The sequence below is a fragment of the Melanotaenia boesemani genome, chromosome 16 (assembly GCF_017639745.1).
Source record: "Melanotaenia boesemani isolate fMelBoe1 chromosome 16, fMelBoe1.pri, whole genome shotgun sequence".
NCBI classification, from domain to species: domain Eukaryota; kingdom Metazoa; phylum Chordata; class Actinopteri; order Atheriniformes; family Melanotaeniidae; genus Melanotaenia; species Melanotaenia boesemani.
Window position 1 is genome coordinate 24497697 of NC_055697.1, and position 23080 is coordinate 24520776.

The window sequence follows — 23080 nt, forward strand, 5'->3', positions numbered from 1 at the left end:
GACTCAGAAATCTTAAAAGTGCCAAGACAGTAGTGCACACCTGTACAATAACTGGAGAGGTTTGATGTTCATGTCTCAGCAGAAAATACTCATGAATCTGATCAGTCCTTGAACTTTGACACAAATTATCTGCATAAACTGACAAAAATTACTTTTGTCAGATATGTAGTAAGAATGTTTCAGTCACACCCACCCCCACACCCAACATTTAGAGGCCACAATGGTTTACAGTTAAGTCACTGGTTTCCAGTAAGAAGCTTTAATGGGATGGAGGATGTGTGAGAGTTCTTGTATAAACACCACTGAGGGGTTAACTGTCTTACTCTGTAACTAACGGCTGCCACAAATGCACCGTACACTACTCCTGTGGTGTTTTTAGTCAGAGCTACTGGTTTCCAGTAAAGATCTGCACCCAGTGGCTTTACAACAGAGGAAGTGGTGGCGCCTGAAACTATGTTCAGAAAAAGCTTTTATGTGTAAATTGCATCCCTTTCATGCAAAAAGTTTTCTTTCTTAGCATGTTGCAATTAAGAGGACAAGCGTGACTGAGTTACTGCATCTCTAGCTTTAGCAGTTATAATTCAGTCCTAAAGACAGAACTCTCATATTTCTCAACTGAGAGACTTTAAAGACTGACAGAGGACAGGTCAACCCCTATGATCTAAAAGACATAAATTGAAATAAAAGTTTCCTAAAATAGTCTTAGTTTTTTTTATTTTGTCAAGGTTTTTTTGCACCACGATTTGCTTAATGGATGGAAGTGGACTGCTGTCACTAGCTGTGCTATACACAGATTTACACTGCCATCTAGTGGAAAAGTACATACATTACATCTAATTTAGACATTTTTTACCTGCTTACTGTTTGTTTCTGCAACAAAGCTCCCTGTCTTTACAAAAACCAAAAAGTTAATAAAATAATCTTGTAATATGTGTATAAAGTAGTATATTTATTTAGAGCTATATATTCACACATCAGAAATGCTGACAAGTGGCCTTTATCGAAGAAAGGAGATTAATCACTTCTTTAATATTTATCAATTTATCTGGTTTGATATTAATAATTTGAGTAACAAACAATATCAGTATATTACTGTTTTTCCGTTGTTGTTAATATGGCATCGGCAAAATTCATTAAAATATTTTAAGGGTGAAAAAAATTGTCGATGAAGGTGGTGAGTCTCATGATTTTCAGGATCAACATAACTTCCAGCCTTAGACCTGCAGCACCACTTTGTCTCCATCTGCTGTCTGAGTTGGAAAACTGATGAACTCGATTGATTTTACCCTTCTTTGAAGTTAAAACTCAGCTTTCAATCCACATTTTATGTTTTTTTTTTTTAATTTTATCCTATTATATCAACAGTAAAGCATTCAATCATTCAAGCTAAGTTTATCTCTGATTAGTCTTCTAAATCAAAGTGTTTGTATGGTCCTGTGCCCTCTTTCAGTTCTTGTGCGTTAGATTTTAGAAAATAATAAGAATTATTATTTTTTATTACCAGGTCTTGAAATGACTAGGTCTGAATACCACCACAAATGAACACAATCATATTACACTGTCAACATATTTATTCAACAAAAACTGATCTAAATTGCTAAAGCAGTGTGTGAAGTAAACTGAATCCCCCCTCACTGCTTCCATAGGATTTAAGAAAATAAGTAACCACCTAATCAAATACACTTAATTAGTCATCAGAAAATTGGAGTGCATCTACAAGAGCAGGAAATCTGGTAGTTTACTGGCATTCAGATGTGTGTTAACGCAATACCAAGAAGGAAAGACACCGGCATTTATAATAGAGAAGAAACTGTTGCTTCTCATCAATCTGATGTGAAGCAACATCAGACTGAATGTTTCTAAATGTTTCATCAATTTTAAAACACTTAGTTGAAAACATTCAAGTCAATCTTTTCTGGGTTGGATTTCCCAGCAGGTTCACCATGCAATGCTCAGAGAAACTGCAAAAACCCCAAGAGCTACATCTCAGACTGTATGTTAGACGGTAAAGTCTATAACTACATCTAGCATGTAAACAGCGTATGTATGGCTTGTTTCAAAGATTTGCCAGAAGAAACCGTCTTCTTGTTATAAACAATGTGGAGGCACAGTTTTGGGTTGCAAAGTTGCATCTGAAAAAACCCCAAGAGTTGTGGAACACTGTCCTATGGATAGATGAGACCAACGTGGAGGTGTTTGGTCATAACACACATCATTTTTAGTGAAATCTAAGCACAGCATATTACCACTAACATTTCATACCAGTTGTCAACCATGATAGTGGAGGGCTGATGATTTGGGCTTGTATTGCAGCTACAAGACCTAGAACTTTGAAGTAGTTGAGTGGACCATGAACTCCTTTGTATACCAAAGTATCTTAGGGTCACATGTGAGGTCATCTGCCTGAAAGCTATGCAGCAGTACAATTATCCTAAACAAAGCAGCAAATCTTCAATGAAATGGCAGAAATAGAAAAGAATCAAGATGTTGTAATGGTCAAGTTCAGACTTCAATCAGGTTAAAATGCTGTAACAGGATCTTAAGAGAGCTGTGCATAAAGAAATGTCACCAAACCTTCATGAACTGAAGCAACTGTTAAAGAGTCAACCACCATGATGTGAGATCCCAGTGGGATCATACAGAATATTATTTCTTAAAGTCATTGCTGTTAAAGCTGGTTCTACAAGTTGTTAAATCATGAAGTGTATTTTTACTTTCTCACACACGGCTTCTGGATTTTGGCTTTGAATGGTTAAATAATGACATGGTGAAATACATCATGTGTTGCTGGAAATTTGAAGTATTTATCCAATCTTAAGACCTGATAAGGTCCTGATATTCTGTTTTTTCCTTTTTTTCTTCTTTTCTTTTGTATCTATACACAAAAGCCTGCCTCACAGCAAGAAGGTCGCAGGTTCGAGCCTCGGCTGGGATGGAGGTTCTAACCTGGGGGGCCTTTCTGTGTGGAATTTGCATGTTCTTCTCGTGTATGCGTGGGTTCTCTCCTGGTACTCTGGCTTCCTCCAACCGTCCAAACACATGCATGTTAGGTTGACTGGTAACTCTAAATTCTCCCTTGGAGTGAGTGTGAGCGGGAATAGTTGTTTGTCTCTATCTGTGTTGGCCCTGCGGTGGACTGGTGAGCTGTCCAGGGTGTACCCTGCCTCTTACCTGCTAAAATGCTGGGATAGGCTCCAGCTTCCCCCGACCCGTAATAGACAAAGCAGTACAGATAATGAATGAATGACACAATAACCTAGATTTGAAAGAGGGTATACCTACTTTTTACCAGGACTGCATTTCAGTCTGGGTTTGTATTCTACATTGACAATAATTCTATGTGTGATTTATTGCCAGTGCAGGTTTGTGTTATACATGGTATAAATATGATAAGTTAATACTTCAGGTGGTGCATGCAACACCACAACTGAGGCTCAGCTGATGTTTTCTAATGTCATTGTAGAAGGTACATTTTCATAATGAACAAAAACAATAAAATCTGTTCTGAAATTGAGTGCAGCTGTGTTGTTTGGAACCATGAAGACAAAGAGTGGCCAGTACATGTAGGAAAGGCTCTCAGCCAGAATCAAACCATTATGGCATTTACTGTTATTACTCCAGATATGTCTTTTTAAGTGACCTACATGCCATGACTAAACTAAGAATAAAAAACATACAAGTCTGAGTTTTTAGGTTATTTTGTGGACATGAAAGTGTCAAGGAGCTAAATTTTTTTAACAGATGGAAAGTTGGACTGCACAGAGAAAAACTTACTAGCCCACAGACAAAAGGAACAGCTTTTTCAAATAAAAAAGAAAAGGAAAAAAGACAAAATCCTGCATTCAGATCTGGATCTGGATCCAGACATAAAGAAACGCCACTTTTAAAATGAGTCATGCTTTACTCCTGTCACCGCCATATTTCAGATGACCAAACCAAAACACAAAAAACAGAGCTGTCTTCATGGAGGCAAAAGTGACTGTCCTCAGTGCAAGTCTTCATAACTGGCAGAAGAGGGCATTGTTTTCCTACATCCTCTCATTCGCTGTGCATCTCTGAACTGGACTTCAGCGTTTGTGCCCTCCAGCACACAGTCAGTGGATTCTTTGAACCTCTGTCATTTCCAGAGGGCGAACAGTTGCAACTCTGCCCCCTGGGGAATGATGGGTATTGACTGGTTGGTGGGTGTCAGCTGGCTTTATTGATTGGTGTACTTAGAAACAACAATGGATGAGAGCAGTGAGAAGAAGTCAGGTTTTGGTTCACACAGCAAGTCAACCCAGTGAAGGCATCTGTGGCAATACATTAGGCTAATTCTGTGTGTGTGCATGTGTGTGCATTGCTTAGTGAATATTGATTGAGCTGAAGTTTTTCCACTGATGGGACATAAAGGGCAGCTGCAGGTATTTAGTTCTGTGCTAAAGTTTGGAATATACACTACAAAGGAATATTCCACCAAAAATCTATCCTTGAGGGTGTCAAACTCATATCCTCTGCAGGGTTTAGAGATGCATCTTGCATTCATGCCAGCTAGAAATTGATTCCAACAGCTTTTCACAATAAAAAAATCTGTTATCAAAGTTGTTGCAAAGCTTCACTAGTGAACCCCCACAGACAGAATCATTATCATGTCTATGGTGGAAGTCATTTGATGTAGAACCTCTAAGGGCAAATATTTGGGTTTGTAATGCATTTATTCAAATAAGAAAAATGAATTTGATTTGACTTTGTTTAGTTTTAATATGTCTGCTGTATTATTGTGCAAGCTATTACAATAAACAGAGAACAAGTTTTGATACATTCATTCTTTTCATTTGGACAATAACATTAAGATTAGTTTTTTATTTTTATTTTTTAAAATAAACGGTTGAGATAACAGTTAATATAAAAGTAACAATAGTAAAATCAAAAATTGAAATGGTAATGGCATATCAAACACTTACTTTTGGCATTACATACCCCCCAAAAGTGGCAAAGATAGCTCAGGCAGGTTTATTACCACAGATTTTTAATAAGGTTTATTAAAGTCACTGAAAATGTTGCTCTACCAAACAGTAGAGTTGGCAGTTAAAGGGTTAAAAACTACTTTAAGCTGACTGACCGAATGCAAAGTTGTAGTCATAACAATGATTTCAACAAATTTTGGTTTTGGCTGGCTGTGTTGTCCGGCTCTGCAGATTTTCTACCTAGAGTATAGCTTGCATTGTTTTCTCCCTGTACGTGTGTGTTGTGTGTTTTCTGAGTGTGTTTCATGGATCATCACTGTTATCCCTAAAATCCATTTCAATTTGCTCAGGCTGTCAACACATGTCACTAAAAATCAACTCAATGATCACACTAGTTGTAATGTTTTGCACAATGCTGACATCACTTGCTGCATATTTGCTCATTTGTTTATATTTGACATTATTATCAATGATTTTTCTTGCTTTTTTGCAGCATACTGAAATGTATCTCTTCAATTAAACTGTTTTTTAAAGTGACCTATTTAAAAGACATTCTCTCGAAATGAGTCCATGTTTGAAAGATGCAGTTTTTCTGTTTTTTCTTTTTTTTTTGAACCAGCAGCTGCTATTTCCATTTGACCTCCCACGCTGCAACGAAGTCTGTATTTGGTGTCTTTTGGTTTGTCTGGACTGTAATTGTGAGCCACTGCCTGAGTGAAAGTTTTACTTTTTGTGAGAGAAATGCGAAAGTCAGATACATTGACCTGGAAACTTTGGCTTTCAATTGTTTCCAACCAGAAAATGGAACTCATACGCCTCTTCCAGGCTGGTCTGGATGGTTGCGCTCATTAATATGCATGCGTGGATGGAACTTGTGAAATGCAGCTGCTTCGTGTTTGCAGAATAAGACTGAACCGACAGAAATCTGAACCGACTCAGGTTTTTTATGGTTCTAAATACTGAAATAAATCAGAACTAGACACCGAACAGAACTTTAAAGTTCTGTTGCAGGTGCAACACTCAGAAGAATCTTTCTGTTGAGATACAATTGTAAACTTGTGGAATTATTACTTTTGTTTAATTTGGAACAAATCATTTTCATGCAAAAATGACACACCTCATCTTCTATCAATCTGCCATGTTGCCGCACCATATGGAGGCCAGACAGGACAAAATGACTCTATAGGGCTGTTCACTTTATTTCACAGCTACCATAGATGATTTTTATCAGCTTTTTCCACTTTTTCTCACTAGTACAGTGCCAACACATATATAATAAGGCTTTGGTAAGTCTATAATATACATATTCCAACAAGTAATTATTCCTTTTCAGAAGTAAATCAATACACATTTGTTTTTGTGTCATATTAACTTGAAAAAATCCCAAAGATTAGTAAGTGCTGAAAGTGATCTGCTCAATTAAGTTTGATGAGGTCTGTGCTTGCTGCAGATCCAGTACTGTGCCCCTTTTAAAGTCTTTAAGAATGAATCAATAATGGACTCTTTGTGTGGACAAAGACTGCCTTGGTGGTCTTATTTAGGCATTATTCATTATAGGCATATCACACATGGTTTCCTTCTGCCACACAACCCACTGGACCACACACATACACACACAAATCTATAGATACACTCATTTCTTCCATGACTGATAAGCACAATTACAAGATGTGGACAGTGGGAACTACTTTTTCAAACTTCCTCCAGGAAACATACAGTGTTTGTATAGTACGTCTCACTGCCCCCCACTCTTCTGTTTGCTCATATGTCTGACTGATCAGAAGCACAATAGCATCTCAGTGTACCACCTGCATGGGAACTGTCATGGTTAAACTGCACAGGAGGTGACTCAGACCTCTCCTCTGACTCATAATCCGTCTGTCCCGACTCTCCCAGTCTGGGAGGGTTGCAGGAGAGCAAAGCAGTAACCAGGAGAGAATGTCTCCTCACACAAGGCGATTTATTGTACAAGGCAAAAAAAAACGAAGCCAAAATAGAACATAAGCTTGAACTAGTGATACATTTTTCTCCATTTTAAGGGTTTTAAGTGGTTTGTGTTTCTAAGAAAAATTCTGTTTTTTTTCCCCCACCAGATGCCAAGCGACCACAGTTTCAGTTTGATAAAGTGGCTTCCCCTCATACTGTTGGATCACTTTACATTTTTTTTTTGCTGAGTCTTGTCACTCAGCAGCTGTAGACTCATTTCCATTTGCAAAATAATGTAAATCACAAGTGACAATCACCAAAGCTGATATCCACATTTTCATCATGTGACTTGTTAAGATATATGCGTCATACCAAGAAGCTGCATAAAGTCTGAGTGAACATTACAAAAGGCTGATATAAATTAGAGATGCCATAAATGGATATGTGGGTGCTGGTCTATTCCCACTCGTAAACTCTCTGAGTGGCTGTGCTTACAAGTGTTTCCATAGTTAAACATCACCAGACAAATAATTCCACTTACGCCAACACAGCAACTGCAGCAGCCAATAATGGCTAATTCATAGTTGAGGTGGGTGATGATTTCATGGAAAGGTTTTTCCAATATGGAATGTCTGACCCAATCAAATAGGGTGTTGTTTAAGAAGAGGGCATGCTGCATTTGCTAAATTAGTAGCATATAAGTCATATCACACCCTCATGCCCTGAGTGAGCAGGAAGTGACAGGAAGATTTACTGAATCTTCCTGTCACCCTGAAAACTTTCCAGTCATAACATAGCAAGTGTGCCCAGGTTTGGCTGGCCTGTTGGGATCTTACATTTGGGCTACCTTTACTTTGCAGGTCTGAATGTTTCATTCCGACTTTTGCTGGAATCTGATTTTTTTTTGCTTGGTCATCTAAATGCAACTGCTATCAGACTCCAATGTGAACAGCTACAGCCCTGAAGTGAACTAAATGCACAGGAGACGATATGAAATTACATGTGTTTATGAAAGAAAAATACAGATGCGGCACATGCCAGTGTGTATATATTGATTATGTCCAGGATCTCACTGTCATGATTGTTTACATTCGATCTTGCCACGTTGCATCTCAGTCAGATAAAAAGTCATATAAAATGTGTCATGACTGTTTAGACTGAGGTTGCTTTGAAAAACATCAGATATGCGTCTGATTTAAAACTGCATATGAAAGTGGCCTGGCTTTGATGAGAAACAACTGAGTTTGTCGTAACAACATCAGATATGGATCACATATTTAGAAAACAGTGCTGTTGTCCTGCTATCATACACTGTAATCCAGCATACAGCAATGTATGGTTACAGTTCACTACAAAATACTGTAGATATTCTGAAAACAGTGAAAGGTGCTTCTTTGCTGTCTGAATGCTAAATTGAAATGTTGTCTACCAAACAGTAGAGTTGGCAGTTAAAGGGTTAAAGGGCTATATGAAGTAGCTTTTAACTGAAATTCTGTAGTGAAGAGTTGTCCTCTTGCAAGCTTTTAGCTCATTATTACATATATCATTTTCTTTTTGGAAAATATTTGTGCTAGCCTACTGTCTTTAGTCTTTTACTGTGTATATGTTGTATCATGACAGCAACTTAACTACGAGCTGACAATAGCAAACATGTAAACATGTAATGATAGTCACTATCTGCACTGCTTAGAACCACACTTCGTCACACAGTTATCAAAGAAGCTTTTAAAAATTGCATATGCATGTGGATTATGTTATAAAGGGGAAGAAGTACAGCATTAACCATGAACAACAGTTACAAAGCGTATTTGCTTACTTTTGAACTTAAGTAGATGGAGTATAACAGGACACTAAAATTTAAGCCTCTCAAAACAAAGTAACATTAGTTGACATCCAACAAGATGTGCAGCTGCTGACTTAACTGCACTGTTATCTGCTTAGAATTAGTCAAACATTCATCAAAAGGAGATTTATTAAGTTTGAGTAAAATTAAGCTTTAGGATGATATAATACTGGGTCATATTTAAAGATGCCTATTTGCAGCCAACAACAACTGCAACTTGCGTCTTCAAAATAATCAAGATTTAATCTGCAGCTCTGGTTTCATGTGCTGCAAGCTCACTCAACCACTGGCACCAGATAGTAAGTTAAAAATACTAAAGCAAACAGAAAAGAGTACCCACCGATGAAGCAGACTACTGACAAGAAAAGCTGAATGCTTTTTCTTTTTTAAGTTTATCATTTCTTTTATGTCATGGGGACACTTCAGGTGATCTAAAAAAATGATCATGTTAACAGCTGTTGTTTAAATCAACCTGTCGACTGGAAAATACAGTCCTGTTGCTTCATTTTGCAGCATTTCTTTTTACTGTATTTCTGTATTTCTTTCAGGAAACTTCTCTATATCACCTAAATGCCACTTGAACTGTTTTTTATAGATCCAAAAATCCTATTTATTAATGGATGATGAAGCTAAATATATTTATTGTTTTACATTCATTGATACATACAAACCAAATGCACAAAAACATTCTAGTATACTACAACACCAGATATCCCATAACAACAACTGAACAAGTGTTTCCCCCACGGACACTATAGATAGACTGCTGGGGTATTCATTCTGATATAAAGTGTGATGGGTTACTTTGACTCATCTGTAGACTCAATCTCCCACAATGCTCCCACAATGAGCACTCTGCTGAGCCAGCATTTTTCAAAGTCTTGCTTTCTCTCTGTGATCTAAGTTGCATTGCTGCATGTCGGCGAGATAGATGAGCTGTGCGGCATCTAAAAATAAATTTTCAAGTTGCCTGATGCAAATTCTTACCACAGAAATCTTCATGCTGCATAAGAAATTCATATTATGTGTCCCTGAATGTCAATGCTCTTGAGTTCAATTTTGCATTCTTTATACATGATTGAAGATGTTTTATTAGGACCTGCCAGATTTTTATTGTACCTTAGCTGCATTGAGGGCATTTTTCAAACTGTGTGAGTAGGGCTGTCAGTTTTTTTTTTTTTTTTTTTGATAAAGAAACTCTCTTCAAAAACCAGATAAAATTTCAGTTTCTGTTGAGTGTTGGGTTTTCTTTGCAGGCTGATCTATGATAGCTGCTTGTACCAACTACAGTTAATTCTTACTTAGTTATTCTAAAAGACAAAATGTATATATTACTGTGAATTTATCCCTGGAAAGAAGCACAAAAAAGTTGTTTTATAAGGTCAACTCAGTTAAGATGGACAAAATTTATGTGAATAGTAAAATGAGTAAAAGATCAAATGATTTGTAAAAGGAATTATCCTATGATAAACACTGAGCTTTTGTTACATACAATATATTGTAGACTTAAAAAAATAAAGTATCATGCAAAGGTAGTACTTTCACCAACACCTTTATCAGATTTTTAGAGCTATGGCTTGTTCACAACTAACTATATAAATTGCATAAGGTTGTTGCCTTGTTAGACTTTTCTGGAGCCAAAAAAATGGTCATATCTGTCATTTGTTCACACCCTAACTATAGCTTATAATAGTGAAGTACCTACATGCCCCTAAAAGCAGCTTGTTATAATAAGTATTTCCACAGTGGAGCAGCTGCCATGCAATTTAGTGGTCCACTTTTGAGCGGTGGACTCTTGAAACATGAGATTGAGACCAACATTCGTAACACAACAATTTACTAAAACACTTTCCTTACTTCCTGGTTGGGTTGATTAAAAGCATTACTTTGGTAGACTTGGGGAACAATCATGGTTAGAGCAAAAATATGCTATTTTTTATATCTTTATACCTTTATGGAAGCCATTTTTACAGGTTGAAATGGTTACATTGCAATACAGTATAATAAAACTTTCCCATTTCCTGATTGTCTTTAGGTTGAATCACTTGGCTAGAATTAGAAAATGACCAGAGTTAGAGCTGAAATGTTTTTTGTTGTGCAACCATCACCATCTAAGATTTGAGGAAGACAATGGAGGTGTATAGCCATTCTTGAACAATGGGCAGAAAGCTTTTTAAAGACTTATAAAATTATTTTAAGACCACCAGCACATTAATCAAAAATTGAATCAAACAAACAGGACTTGCGAGAAACACTTGGCTGACTTTGTAAGAAATGATTCTGAGCCTAATCATATTTGCATCAACTTCACACCTGACTCACAATCATCATCAGGAAAGAGCGGATGCAGGGCAGCAATGCAGTGTTTGTTTTGAAAGTGTATTTAGTATGCAATGTTTTCTCCTAATATATTAAATCTTTACAAAGCAAAAGATAACTGTATTTTGTACCTTGACTGATCTGTAGTAGCATTCGGTGTGATGATCAGTATGTGCTCTCCATTTTAGTTCCTGCCAGTATGACAACTCAAAATTCGTGTCTGTACTTGTACGTAACTATGCACATTTGTCTGCTTCTTACCATGTGAAAAGCGTGGGAACTGCAGAGGAAGATGTGCATACTCAAGACGTTGTCTGAGTTCTTGTGATTTTCTCCAGATATGAGAATCTGTTGGACAAGATGGGAGCTCATTTGTATCATCCAGTGGCTGTTCAATTTATAACTGTTACAGAGTGCACAGGGTTAAGGTTACATGTGACTGTATGAGAGCCATGAGTATCATAAGACTTATAACAAGATGATACACTCTCAGGATGATGCAAACATGTTGATTTCATTTTATCTGTCTCACTATTGCTGTGTCAGTATGTGTAACAGTGGGCAAGATGACGCGTTTGTAAATGTCACTGAAAGTGCTGGTCAGGGTACGGTTGCAGATGTTTTAAGGGCTCTGATTTCCCCCCAAAAAAGGCAAGAGGTGACTTAAAACGAAACCATTTCTACCAAAGCCAGGTGATTTATCAGAAATCACAGCCCCAGTGGCCCAAGTGTGAAGCCTTGTGAGGTTCAGATGAATAATTGAAGACATATTTATCATGATTAATTGCTCATTAGAGGCTGCCAAATTGTAGTCCCAGTGTCCCAGAAGTGTTGGCATGACACTTTCAACAATATCCATTTATTTCTAGTTTTGATCTTGGAGTTATACCGATCAAGCTTATGCTCCACACAACTTTAACACTGGTGCCACATACACCAAAAACCCCTATATCACATGACACATCAAGTCAGATGTGTCATGCTGCTGCCAGATGTGCAGGAAAAAACAGCTGGCTTGTTTTAGAGTGAAGATGTGCTAAAACCCAACTTAACATAAGAACTTTGATCTAGGGGAAATTTGGTCTGGCTCTCTCCAAAATGAAAGAAACTGGTCTAACAACTTAAACATTGCTTGTTGACTCAACTAAGTAATAAATTCTGTTGGTTTGACAAATACATACAAATGTGACAGACTGGTTTCTATGGGGTCTAAGCTGGCTCGTGTTATTTTGGCCACACAGCATCCCAACAAAGAAACACATCTTCTTGTCACATTGTAGTTAAGACATGCCAAGACTAGCTGTAGCCATTCATTTAGCAAAGCTATGGCAAAAATGTCACGAGTCTAGTTTTTTAGTTTAATCTAAGCTGTTTTGCTGAATAGGGCCAGTGTGGCTTTAAGTAACAATTAGAGAGCTGTGGGAAATGTTGAAAAATGCTAAATGTTATGTGGAACAGTGGGGGAGAAATGTAGAATCAGTCCTGTATCTCAGCAATGTTAGAAATTTGGAATCTGCAACATAATATAGCTGTAGCAGACTTCAGCACTTCAGCTGTAGAAGTCACATTAGGCTGTATTTAAAAGATAGATGTGGCCTCGTAGTCTAAAAACTGAGCTAAGAAGCAGAAGCAGTGCCTTAAAGCAGAACTTGGTAACTCAAGTAAAAATAACTTATTATAGCTGGGCAATAAAGCAGGAGACAGCCCATGCAAAAATATATATAAAATAAGTTTCCTCTGGTTCTGCCTAGTGTATCTTGAGTTGTGTTCTCATTGTGTACTGTTTATTCTATCAGAGGTTTCAGAGTAGCAGTGCCATTTTTACTGCTGTTTTACATCAACACAACTTTTTGTTTCTTCTGTGAGTTTATCGAGGTAAAGATGTTTCTCTTCATATTTAGATATGTTTTCAACAAAGTATACTAGTGAGAAACTGGAAAGTGTTTCCCTGGGTTCCCCCAAAATGGCTGATAGAGCCTGATTGATGTGGGCATTCTTTCTCTTTGTCCACATTTTTCCTAAGGTTATAAAGTTATGATTTTAAACCTGCATTTTTTTCTTATCGCCAACAGGGAAAAGCAGTCGTTACAAACTCAAGTCTCATTTATTCATTGGTGTGTGAGCAAAATTTACCTTAATTTCAGTAAACAATTTTCCAACAGGTCTGTAGCCTTAATAAGTGATAATAAAAGTGATAAGATGCCAATAGAAACATAGTTTTTAGTAATATAATGCAATTTCCTTTAATACACTGCTTGGCCAAAAAAAAAAAAAAAAAGTTACAAGCCTCCTATTGGATAATTACTGTATGGGCGATTATTTTTCACAGGTTATTTAACCCCAACTGATGCAATAAATACCTTCTCATTTCTTAAATAATTTAAATAATCACTGACATCAAGCAAAGACAACATCTAAGGAGATTTCAGAAACTACTAAAACTGGGTTAAGAACTATCCAGTGCATTATTATAAACTGGAAGGATAGTGTTGAACCATATTCTTCCAGGAAGAAATGTGGTCAGAAATAAATCCTGAACGATGGTGATTGGTGAACACTTAAACGTTTGGTGAAATCACCAAAGAGGGAAGAAAAACAACAGTAGAAATCAGGGCTATGTTTTAAAGTGAACCTAAGAGCCTTTCCACACTTACAATGTGAAGGGAACTCAAGGGATTGAGACTGAACAGCTGTGTAGTCATATGAAAACCGCTAATCAATGAGGCTAACTGGAGAAAAAGGATTTAATTTGCCAGGGAGTACAAAGATTAGACTGTGAAGCCTTAGAAGGACATGTGGTCTGATTGGATTAGTCCAGATTTATCCTGTTCCAGAGTGATGGGAGCATCAGGATAAAAACAGAGACAGATCGAGTGATTCAACCACCATAACTAGTGCTTACTGTACAAGCCTGTGGAGGCAGCCTATGATCTGGGGTTGCTGCAATTGGTCAGGTTCAGCAACATTGTGTACACGAAGAATGAATCAGCTGATACCTGAATATACTGAATGAGCAGGTTATTCCATCAATGGATTTTTTTCTTCCCTGATGGCACGGCTATATTTTAAGATGATAATGCCAGATTTTATTAGGTTCAAATAGTGAAAGAGTGGTTCAGGGAGCATGAGACATCATTTTTACACATGGACTGGCCACCACAGAATCCAGACCTGAACCCCATTGAGAATCTTTGGGATGTGCTGAAGAAGGCTTTACGCAGCGACTGTCCCCACCATCGTTACAAGATCTTGGTGAAAAATGAATGCAACACTGGATGAAAATAAATAATGTGACATTGCAGAATCTTATCAAACAATACCACAGCAAATGCTTCTGTAACCACAGCTAAAGGTGTTCCAGCGAAATATTGAGTGTATGACCTTTCTCTTTTTTTTTTTTTTTTTGGTGCCAACTTTTTATTTGGCCAGGCAGTGCATATCCTGTTCTTATATCATGTGGCCTTTCTGTGTAGAGTTTGCATGTTAGGCTAAATGGTAACTAAATTCTCTCTAGGAGTGTGTGTGAATGGTTGTTTGTCTCTTTCTGTGTTGGCCCTGCGATGGACAGGTGACCTGTCCAGGGTGTACCCTGCCTCTCACCTGATAAAATGCTGGGATAGGCTCCAGCTTCCCCTGCGATCCATAATGGACCAAGCGGTACAGAGAATGAATGAGTAGCAGAAAACAGTAAAATCAGTGTGTCATTGTCTCTGTGGATGGATATGTCCAAATAGTTTAGAAAAAGCCCCAACCCAAAAAATTATCTGGCTGTAAAACTAGTGACTTCAAACTTTAACTTTAATAGTCAGCAGGTTTTTTTTCTTTTTATTGCAAATAAAGTCAGTTTTTAATTTGTTAAAGACAAAATCTCCCTTTTCTTTTCTATGTCCAGCAAGGCTTTTAACCTAATTTTCCCATCCGTGGTTTTGATGTGAGCATCTGTATAAGTATAGAAGTAATGCCCATGGGAGTGGTGGGAAAACGGAAAACCATTTATTTCTGAGTAGCTGCAGTTTCTCATGACACATACACAGTGAGGTCAGTTCTCTGAGAGAGTCCTTCTCAGGCTTTCTCTAAAACATACATGTCCATATCGTGAGGACATCCTATTGTGAGTTCCTTATTGTAAACAACTAAATGCCTAACCCCAACTAAAATCTTCCTGTCAAGTTAGAAGCCTCTATCGGGATGGGTAAAATACTCTCCCTTTCCACATAAAACACTCACTTTCAAAGTCTATGATTCATAGACCTCACAAATAGAAGACACACAGATCTACTTTAAGGGAAAAGAGTTTGAGCAGTGTAAAACTGAAAGTAGGAGATTCTTTGTGTGTGTGTGTGTTGCTTCAGAAGTTGGCGAGTCATTAGTAGAGCTCTTAGAGCGCTGGAGGAAGTGGTTGTTACCGATGACTCAGCCAAGCCATACATTTCATTCTTGCTCTCTCCGGTTTCTGTGTGCTCACCTCCCCCTGTCAGTTACTGCTCTCTCTACATTCTATTCATTCCTCTTTTCTATTCTGGATCATTATTTTCTGTTTTACTGTCATTCTCTCATTCACCGCCCCCTTCCTTCCATCTTTTCAATATTCCTGTGATTCATTTTGACCTTCTGGAGGTATCTGTGAGTGTGTGTTTTGTAGTTTGTGTGGTGTGTGTGTATGTGATTTTGATACTGAGCAATGTGAGTGGGAAGATAGCTGGCTTCCTTCAGAGTGATTAAAACCTTTCTTTCCTCTTCTGTTTCCCCTCTCCTCTTTATTTTTGCCCTTCTTAGTGCTAAATGAAGACTTTCTGATGAAGAGGAGGATGAAAAGAGACAAAATGGTAAGTGGCAACAAACTGGACATCAGTTTTAATTCAGTGTTGACTCGTATTTATCAAGCAAAGAAGGAATGCAGTGCAAGGAAATCCTCGGTTTTGATATTTTAAAGACTCCAACATTCATAGTTTGCCCGTTTACTCTAAAAGGTTTATCAAGATGATAACAAGAAGGGTTTTAGGGTGTTTATTTGTACGACTTTGGAATTATATGGTTCAAGAAAAGTAAAAAGTCAAGCTCTAGATGGAAAATTTTAGATGTTTTCCAAAATATGAAGTGTAGCATGACTTTTTCAGTTCAGTTCTTTTAATTTATCTTTTAGTCTTAAAAAACCAGTCAATGACTCATCTTTTATTGTAAATCGATCGCACTGAATTTTCCAAAATAAATAATAAAACATCCAAAACACAAGCCTGACTTTAGCAGCAACGAGTTAAATATAGGAACTGCAATTTAAAATCTGACAAGATAGTTACAGATGCTGAATTTTACTGTGAGGACAACTGTTTTCAGCTGGTTGGCAGTCTGTCTATGTTGTGGCAAATATTGGCTATATTTGGCACTTGGCTCGCAACCTGCTACTCCAAACTTAGTCATGGTAATCATAGTGTGACGCACTGACCGCACCTCTGAAGGACTTAAGTGAAAGCGGCGGTGCCATATCTCCTGGAGATATTACAGCAGCTGTCCTCACATGGACCAAGGCGATTGAAGAGGTTGATCTGACGAGTATTTTAATTGCCTCACTCAGTCTGTGTACAGGAATTAATCTTTTGGTGACGTTAGTAATAGTTTCGCAATCTACACTGACGTGCGTCTTATCAGTGTATAAGGGATGAGGAACACATACTGCACATTATCAATCAAAAGAAAAGCCTATTTTGAGTGAGCTTGGTATTAATGATGACTGCACATTCACATATTGCATGCTATAGTGCAGTTTTGCAATAATGTGCCACATATGTGGCAATGAATAGATATTGAAGCATTTGTAATTGAAAGATAACTTATTTTTGTGAAATTACAAATTGTTATGCACATTTCTGTATAATTGAACTACTGGCTTAGCTGTACAATTGGTGGTTAAGACAGCCAGTGTCTGTTTCTATCCTTAGACTTGTCACCTCCCCAACATCCATTACATTAGTTTGACTACAAAGGCTTACCTTTTGTGGTATTTTGTCTTTATTTTGAGGTTGTTTTAAAGTTTGCTCTCAAAGCTGGTTGTTCAAATGGCTGAGCTAATGTTAGCTCGTGTTGTTAGCACCAACCTCACATTCTTTGGATTTTTGTGGAAGGGAAGCTGAGAAAAAGTCACTTTTTTCTTCTTTTAAGTTACACCGTTGTGGTATGTGGGAAAAAAGCTAGTTCACATAAGTGGATATACTTTGGGTTGCCATATTTAGTTGATCCAAAAGTGGGACAGAAATATTTTAATAGATATTATCTGCTGCTTGGCATAAGGATCGGTTTGAAATTAGTATCTTTTAACCTTATGCCTTAACCAAAACAAAACATACAATGCAGGCAAGCAAGTCATGTACTTACTTTTTTGGAAAAACTAATGTGATGCATCAGAGGAGTTTCATTAATGGATGTACTAACTGATCACTAAACTAAGTAGTGACATTCTGAATAAGCCCATTTTCAGACATGCACTGCATTCAGTTAATCCAGCATCATATCTAAATGTGGGTCCTGGTGTTATTTTGTAATATTTTGTGATGGCAATGTGGTTAACTATAACTCTGTTTGTTGTTTTTTATCAGTCTTACCTGATGCAGACCCATTTATGGGTAGTTTTCAGAAGAATCCAGCTGATTTTTTTTGCTGCACCTTCTGCTTTTTTACTATTTTGCAATATTTTTAACTACTTCCATACTCCTGTACTTTGTTTGACACAGTTCAGAGTTCTAGATGGGCTTAGAAATGAAAAATAAGAAAATACTCATGTTGAGGTTTATGTGGCTGCGTGAATAAAGAATGTATGCTTGTCTAAACGTGGTTCATAACAGCAATTTTTGTTTGAGCAGAATCGTGCCATAATTGAAGACAACATGAATATTTGCAACTTTAACACACTTTTAGTTGGAAATTAAACAAAGTTAGGAACACTGAGAAATTAACAGTCAAATGCTTTCTATGCTCCCTGATCAAGTGTATTCCCGTGTTGGGAGCAGCTGCTGTTAATGCAATAATCAGTTTCAGCAAAGGACAAAATGGATTTGTTAATGTAACAGTTGTGGCTTGACCTAGCTAGGATTGACCTGATGTGATCCCATTAGCATGTTTCCTTTGCTACACATGCACAGTCTTGGAATGACTGAAATCTTACTGTGATTTGCCTCCTCATTAGGTCACTCTCAAGCACTGTGGTTCCACTAGCTGCTGCATAGTGCAGACATGTGAGAAAGATTTTTTTGCGGTCCTTCTGTAGCCTTTAACCACAATATTTATAGGAGTAGTCTGAGTGTTTTTGAACTTGCTGGAGAAGTGAGCCCTTTTCAGCTTGAAACAGAAAAAGACTTTTTTCATAAGTCAGTGAGAACAAATGTGAAAAATGACCAATCCACAGTGAACAAGTAAAGATATTATTATATAAAAAAATGTGAAGCAATAATTTTTGAATTAGAAAAGAAAGAAAAGTGTGTTTTGAATTATATATTTCAGTTTGGTCTGACAAAAGCTGTTTGTTTTTATTTTTTGCACCATTTGTAAATGAAACAGATGCTTCAGTCTGAAACCAAGATGACAGGTGAAGTAACTAAACCACTAATTAACACATTACAAAGTGAAGCGCTTTGCAACCTAAACAAACAGCGCAGACACTGTTATGTTAGGACAAAAAGAGACAAAAAATTCCTCTCTTAAGGTCTTCTTAAGGTGACACTTTAAAGCCAGACAGCCACTAATGTTTAATAATTAAGACTCATTTGAGGCATATGTTAACTTTGATTGTTACTCCATGGACTATAATCTGAGCAAAAAAAAAAAAAACAAGAAAGAAAAAAAAAAGGATTTATAGATTTGACTTAATAGATATATAAATAAATCTTGAATCAACATACTGCAACATCAGCTAAGCTAGTCAGAAGAATACACACATTAGTGTTGTCAGTGATACACAAAACACACACATCTCTTGGTCTCTTTCTTCTTCTTTGCTCCTTTCATTTTACACACTTTTTGTAAATTATGACAAGTGGTATCAGTTTCTTTTAACTGTCATAACAAGGTTAACTCACACATGCATTACACATACAAAATACACACACCAACCTATGCCAGCTTTGGCTCCTCCCCCAGGTTTACGGTAACTGTGTGTTTTTGTCATCTGTGGGCCTGGATGAAGTGATGCAGTTAGTTTTGGTATCATGTCCGTGGCCTTGCATCTCCACCGCCTAGAGACCGAGAACAGTGCAGCGTGGGCAGGCGTGGGAGGGCTGTGACAGAGATGACTAAGCTCTCTGTTGCTGGGTAGAGAAGCATTGAAGACTCGCCCACCCCTCACACATTATAGAAAACACTGAATTAAACAAATCTGCCATTTAATACTGATCTAATTATGTAGATACCGTGTGTGTACGTTATGTATTAAAATGTTTAAACCAGACACAAAACTATGCTACACAGTAAAATCTTGACTAAATGATGTGACCTGTTAATTTGAAGGCTAAATGAGGAGGTTTGCATAACTAATTTCTACTAGATTTCAGTTTGAAAGCACTGACCCACCCCTCATTTCTTTATGTTTTGCCAGAAAATGATTGTTCCTGGGTTTGTCACTTGAGTTACAGTAGTTTTTTTTTTTTTTTTTTTTTTTTTTTTGTCTGAATGGTTAAAAAAAAAACAAGACATCTCCTGAAAATGGTCAGGTACAAGGAGTGGATTTAACAGTCAATTTCCAAAGAGAAACATTGAAAAACCTTCAAAATGACCAGGGAACAAATGTTGAAGACCACTTTAAAGTAGCAATGTGAAAATTTCTGACCTTAAAAATGTGTGTTTCTGACTAATTTTGCTGGCAGAATAACATTTATTAACATTCCTGGAGTCGTTGTTGTCCAGCAGGATCCTGATGTTGAGAAGTTGCACTTCACAACTTTATTTTGGCGGGTACATTTCACTTAACGGCACCATTTCACATGCCTCGATTGATTATTCAAAGAAAGGCAAGAGGACATTATCAGAAGAGGAGAGGAAAAGAAAGAGAGAAAGGGGCAGAGGAAGATAAGACAAGAGTTGACATTGGACTGACTTTTACTGGCTTGAGAGAGCTCAGAGTAGAAGTGGGGTGCAAGATGGATGCCAGGTTAGCCATTGTTAGGGACACCCCTCTGAGAGTTCAGAAGTACGGTTTAAAGAGGACATGAAAGTCTGGCTGTTTGGAAGCAAAATATACACGTGAATGTTGACTCAAGGCATTAGCACCGTACCCTACATTTAAATACTGTAGTTTTCACAGCCAATCAATCTGAAAAGTATTTTTTTTTAATGCAGCAGTAACTTAAAAAGCAGCATTTTCAGAAACCAATCTTTTTCTTTGCCTTCCCCAAACAAGTTTAACGTGATAGTTTGTAAACACTTGACCTTTGTGTCTTGTTTCAGTTCTTTAGGACAAAGCTTTATTTCCAGTTTGTGAAATCTGTTTCCAGACAACATCAGTCTGCATGCAAACGGCATAGACATCACAACTAGCGATGCTATTGACAATCTTTTGGGGATGGAAGGTTTCTTTCAGCTTTGCTTGTACTGACAAGTTTTTCCAAAAGTTTCAGGTAGGGATGAAAGTTAACTTATTGAAATTATAGATTTTTTTCTTTGTGTGTGCTTCCTTGTATTTTTGATTATCCTATATTACTTTTATGTAAGCATGTCTATTTATGCTGTTATATGGTTCCATTAACTTGTTAAAAAAAAGGCCTTTCAGCAGTGGTAGCAGACAGTCAGATTAAAACATAAAAACACTGTCACCGTCACAGAATCCAATAAGAACATGGTTCAGCTGAGCAGGTGTGCAGGCAGGCAGGGCTGAATGAGCTATACAGCACTAACGGTGGAGAGCAGAATTGAGTGGATATATGTAGAGCTAATGAGTTCAGAGGGTTACTACCACAGCAACATAGTGAGACAGATAAGGGAGGAACAGGACATGCACACATACACAAACATACATGTAGAAACGTGTAGAAATTCAGTCTAAATCCAGTGTGATCGTATGACAAACTGTAAAATACCTGTCCTGGTCCAAGGAAAAAAATGGATCATTTTAGCACAATAGAGTTTAAAACATTTTAAAGTACCTGTGTTTTGCTTCATTTGCACACTTTGATGTTCACTGTGTCATGACATCTACAGTTCCCACTCTTACATGTGAACCAGCATTAATCCCCAACCTTTAAGTGAGAGATACTGGTTTAAACCCCATCCGTTAAAAATGCACGATTAGGGTTATTAAGATAAGGAATTTTATACTCATTGGGCTCAGTTCCCATCACTGTGGAATTTATTACCCAAAGATGAGTGGTGATGTATGTACAAATGTGTAATAAAAATCATGTTTTATTATTAATATGGTTATTGTAAAATTAATACAGTTAGGTGACGAAGTGTACACTAATGTACATTTTTATAGTAAATGTGTGTGTTTCCATCAAATAATTTAGAATATTTTACATAAGTGGTGTAACTTATTGTAAATAAGACGATTAGCAGCTGTAGCTAATAATAAACAACAATAAAAGAAAACATGATGTTGCTTTATTCATCAAAACAGGCCAAAACAACATTTCTAATGTTAAAATCTGAATGATGAACTATCATGTGGAGTACATTTGGATACTTTTTGTGTGCCCATCATCCACCTTAATAAACTTTCTATGACTTTACTGAATACCCCCCAAAAAAAATACTAGAATTTGAGTATGCAATTATTCATTTTAAGGTTAACTTTATAAGTAAAATGTGGTAAACCTAAACAACATATAAAATGACTGCACATATCCTCAAACAAGTTTTAATCAACAATATAAAGAAACTACTACTTTAACTTAGGAAGTCTTCATTTAAATGTAATTTTTCTTGGGAATTATTTGGTATTTAGAATGATTTTGTCAAACATTTTCCTCCCTTCAAGGTTTAACAGTTTTCCAAGCGTCATTTATGCTGAGCTGACATTCACTATAAATAAAGGGTTAAATTTTCTTGCTGACTCAAGTTTGTTAGACTAATGAGAAAAATCAAATGTGTGTATTCTAGATTTGACAATAAAGTGACACATAAAATCAACACTCAAATTTAGCATCCCTTTGCAGAAAAATTGAAGTTGAAAGAGGTTTCAGTTGAATGGGACTTACATTTCACACAACAAAGAAGCTTGAGAATGATGCTGCACTTTGTAACCAGGGCAGCTGGACATGTTTTCAGGTTAAATTTATATATTTGAAGTTTTTTTGCTCAGCAGATGGGAGCTTCAGAAGAAGTGAAAATTAACTCATTGTCATCCTGAGAGTTAAAGCAGAAACAAGAGTAAGACTCTTTTCCCCCACGTCTCCCTCGAGGTACGCATGATCAGCAGCTTCTTTCAGTTTGAGACATTCCACTGGGAGTGCTGAGACAAACCAGTACGTGCAGCATATTGTAGTAGAATTTATTAGTCAAAATGGAGTGTACAGTTAAGTCACAGTAAGTTGAACAAAGGCCTGCCAATATAGACCATAACATGACATACCAGCACATTTATTTCCCCACTTACAATCAGATTGATTAGCATTGGCTCCTAGTCTTCCTCATTTGACAGTGTTTGGGGTTAATATAACATATTCCTCTTTTCTGAGCACTTTCAGGACTTTTTAATATGTCTTATATGAAGAACTCTTTCATTTATAAAGATAGAAGCTGGCAAAACTATCTAGCAACAAAGTTATTAGTCATTTTAGAGCAGAAGAAAACTGAAAACAGCTGCTAAATGGACCTCAGTTTAAAGGTTCCTCAGACTAAAAAGGAGGTCTCAGTCCTCTCACTTAGAGAATTTTGGAATAAAACTGAATGTATATGTTATATACGGAGTATATACAATGTGATTATGAATCTAAATTAGTAGCAATGGTCGAAAATGGGTTTTAAATAACTTAAAAATGTGGACAAAAATTTGTATGCGACTGTAGCTTCTGGCAAATGTATGTTCAAAGCTGTACACAAATGCCAAGCAATATAAACACATAAA

General features: G+C 37.0%; 1 long non-coding RNA gene across 4 annotated transcripts in view; it reads left to right on the plus strand.

Moving 5' to 3' along the window:
- LOC121655904 overlaps positions 1-23080 on the plus strand; it is a 90262-nt gene that overhangs the window by 10926 nt on the left and 56256 nt on the right. For 3 of the 4 annotated variants that reach the window (XR_006013329.1, XR_006013328.1, XR_006013327.1), the window contains exon 2: positions 15811-15860. The exons of the other annotated variant lie outside the window; for it this stretch is intronic. This is a non-coding gene — a long non-coding RNA (uncharacterized LOC121655904). The remainder of the gene's footprint in view (positions 1-15810; positions 15861-23080) is intronic. 4 annotated transcript variants of the gene reach the window in all.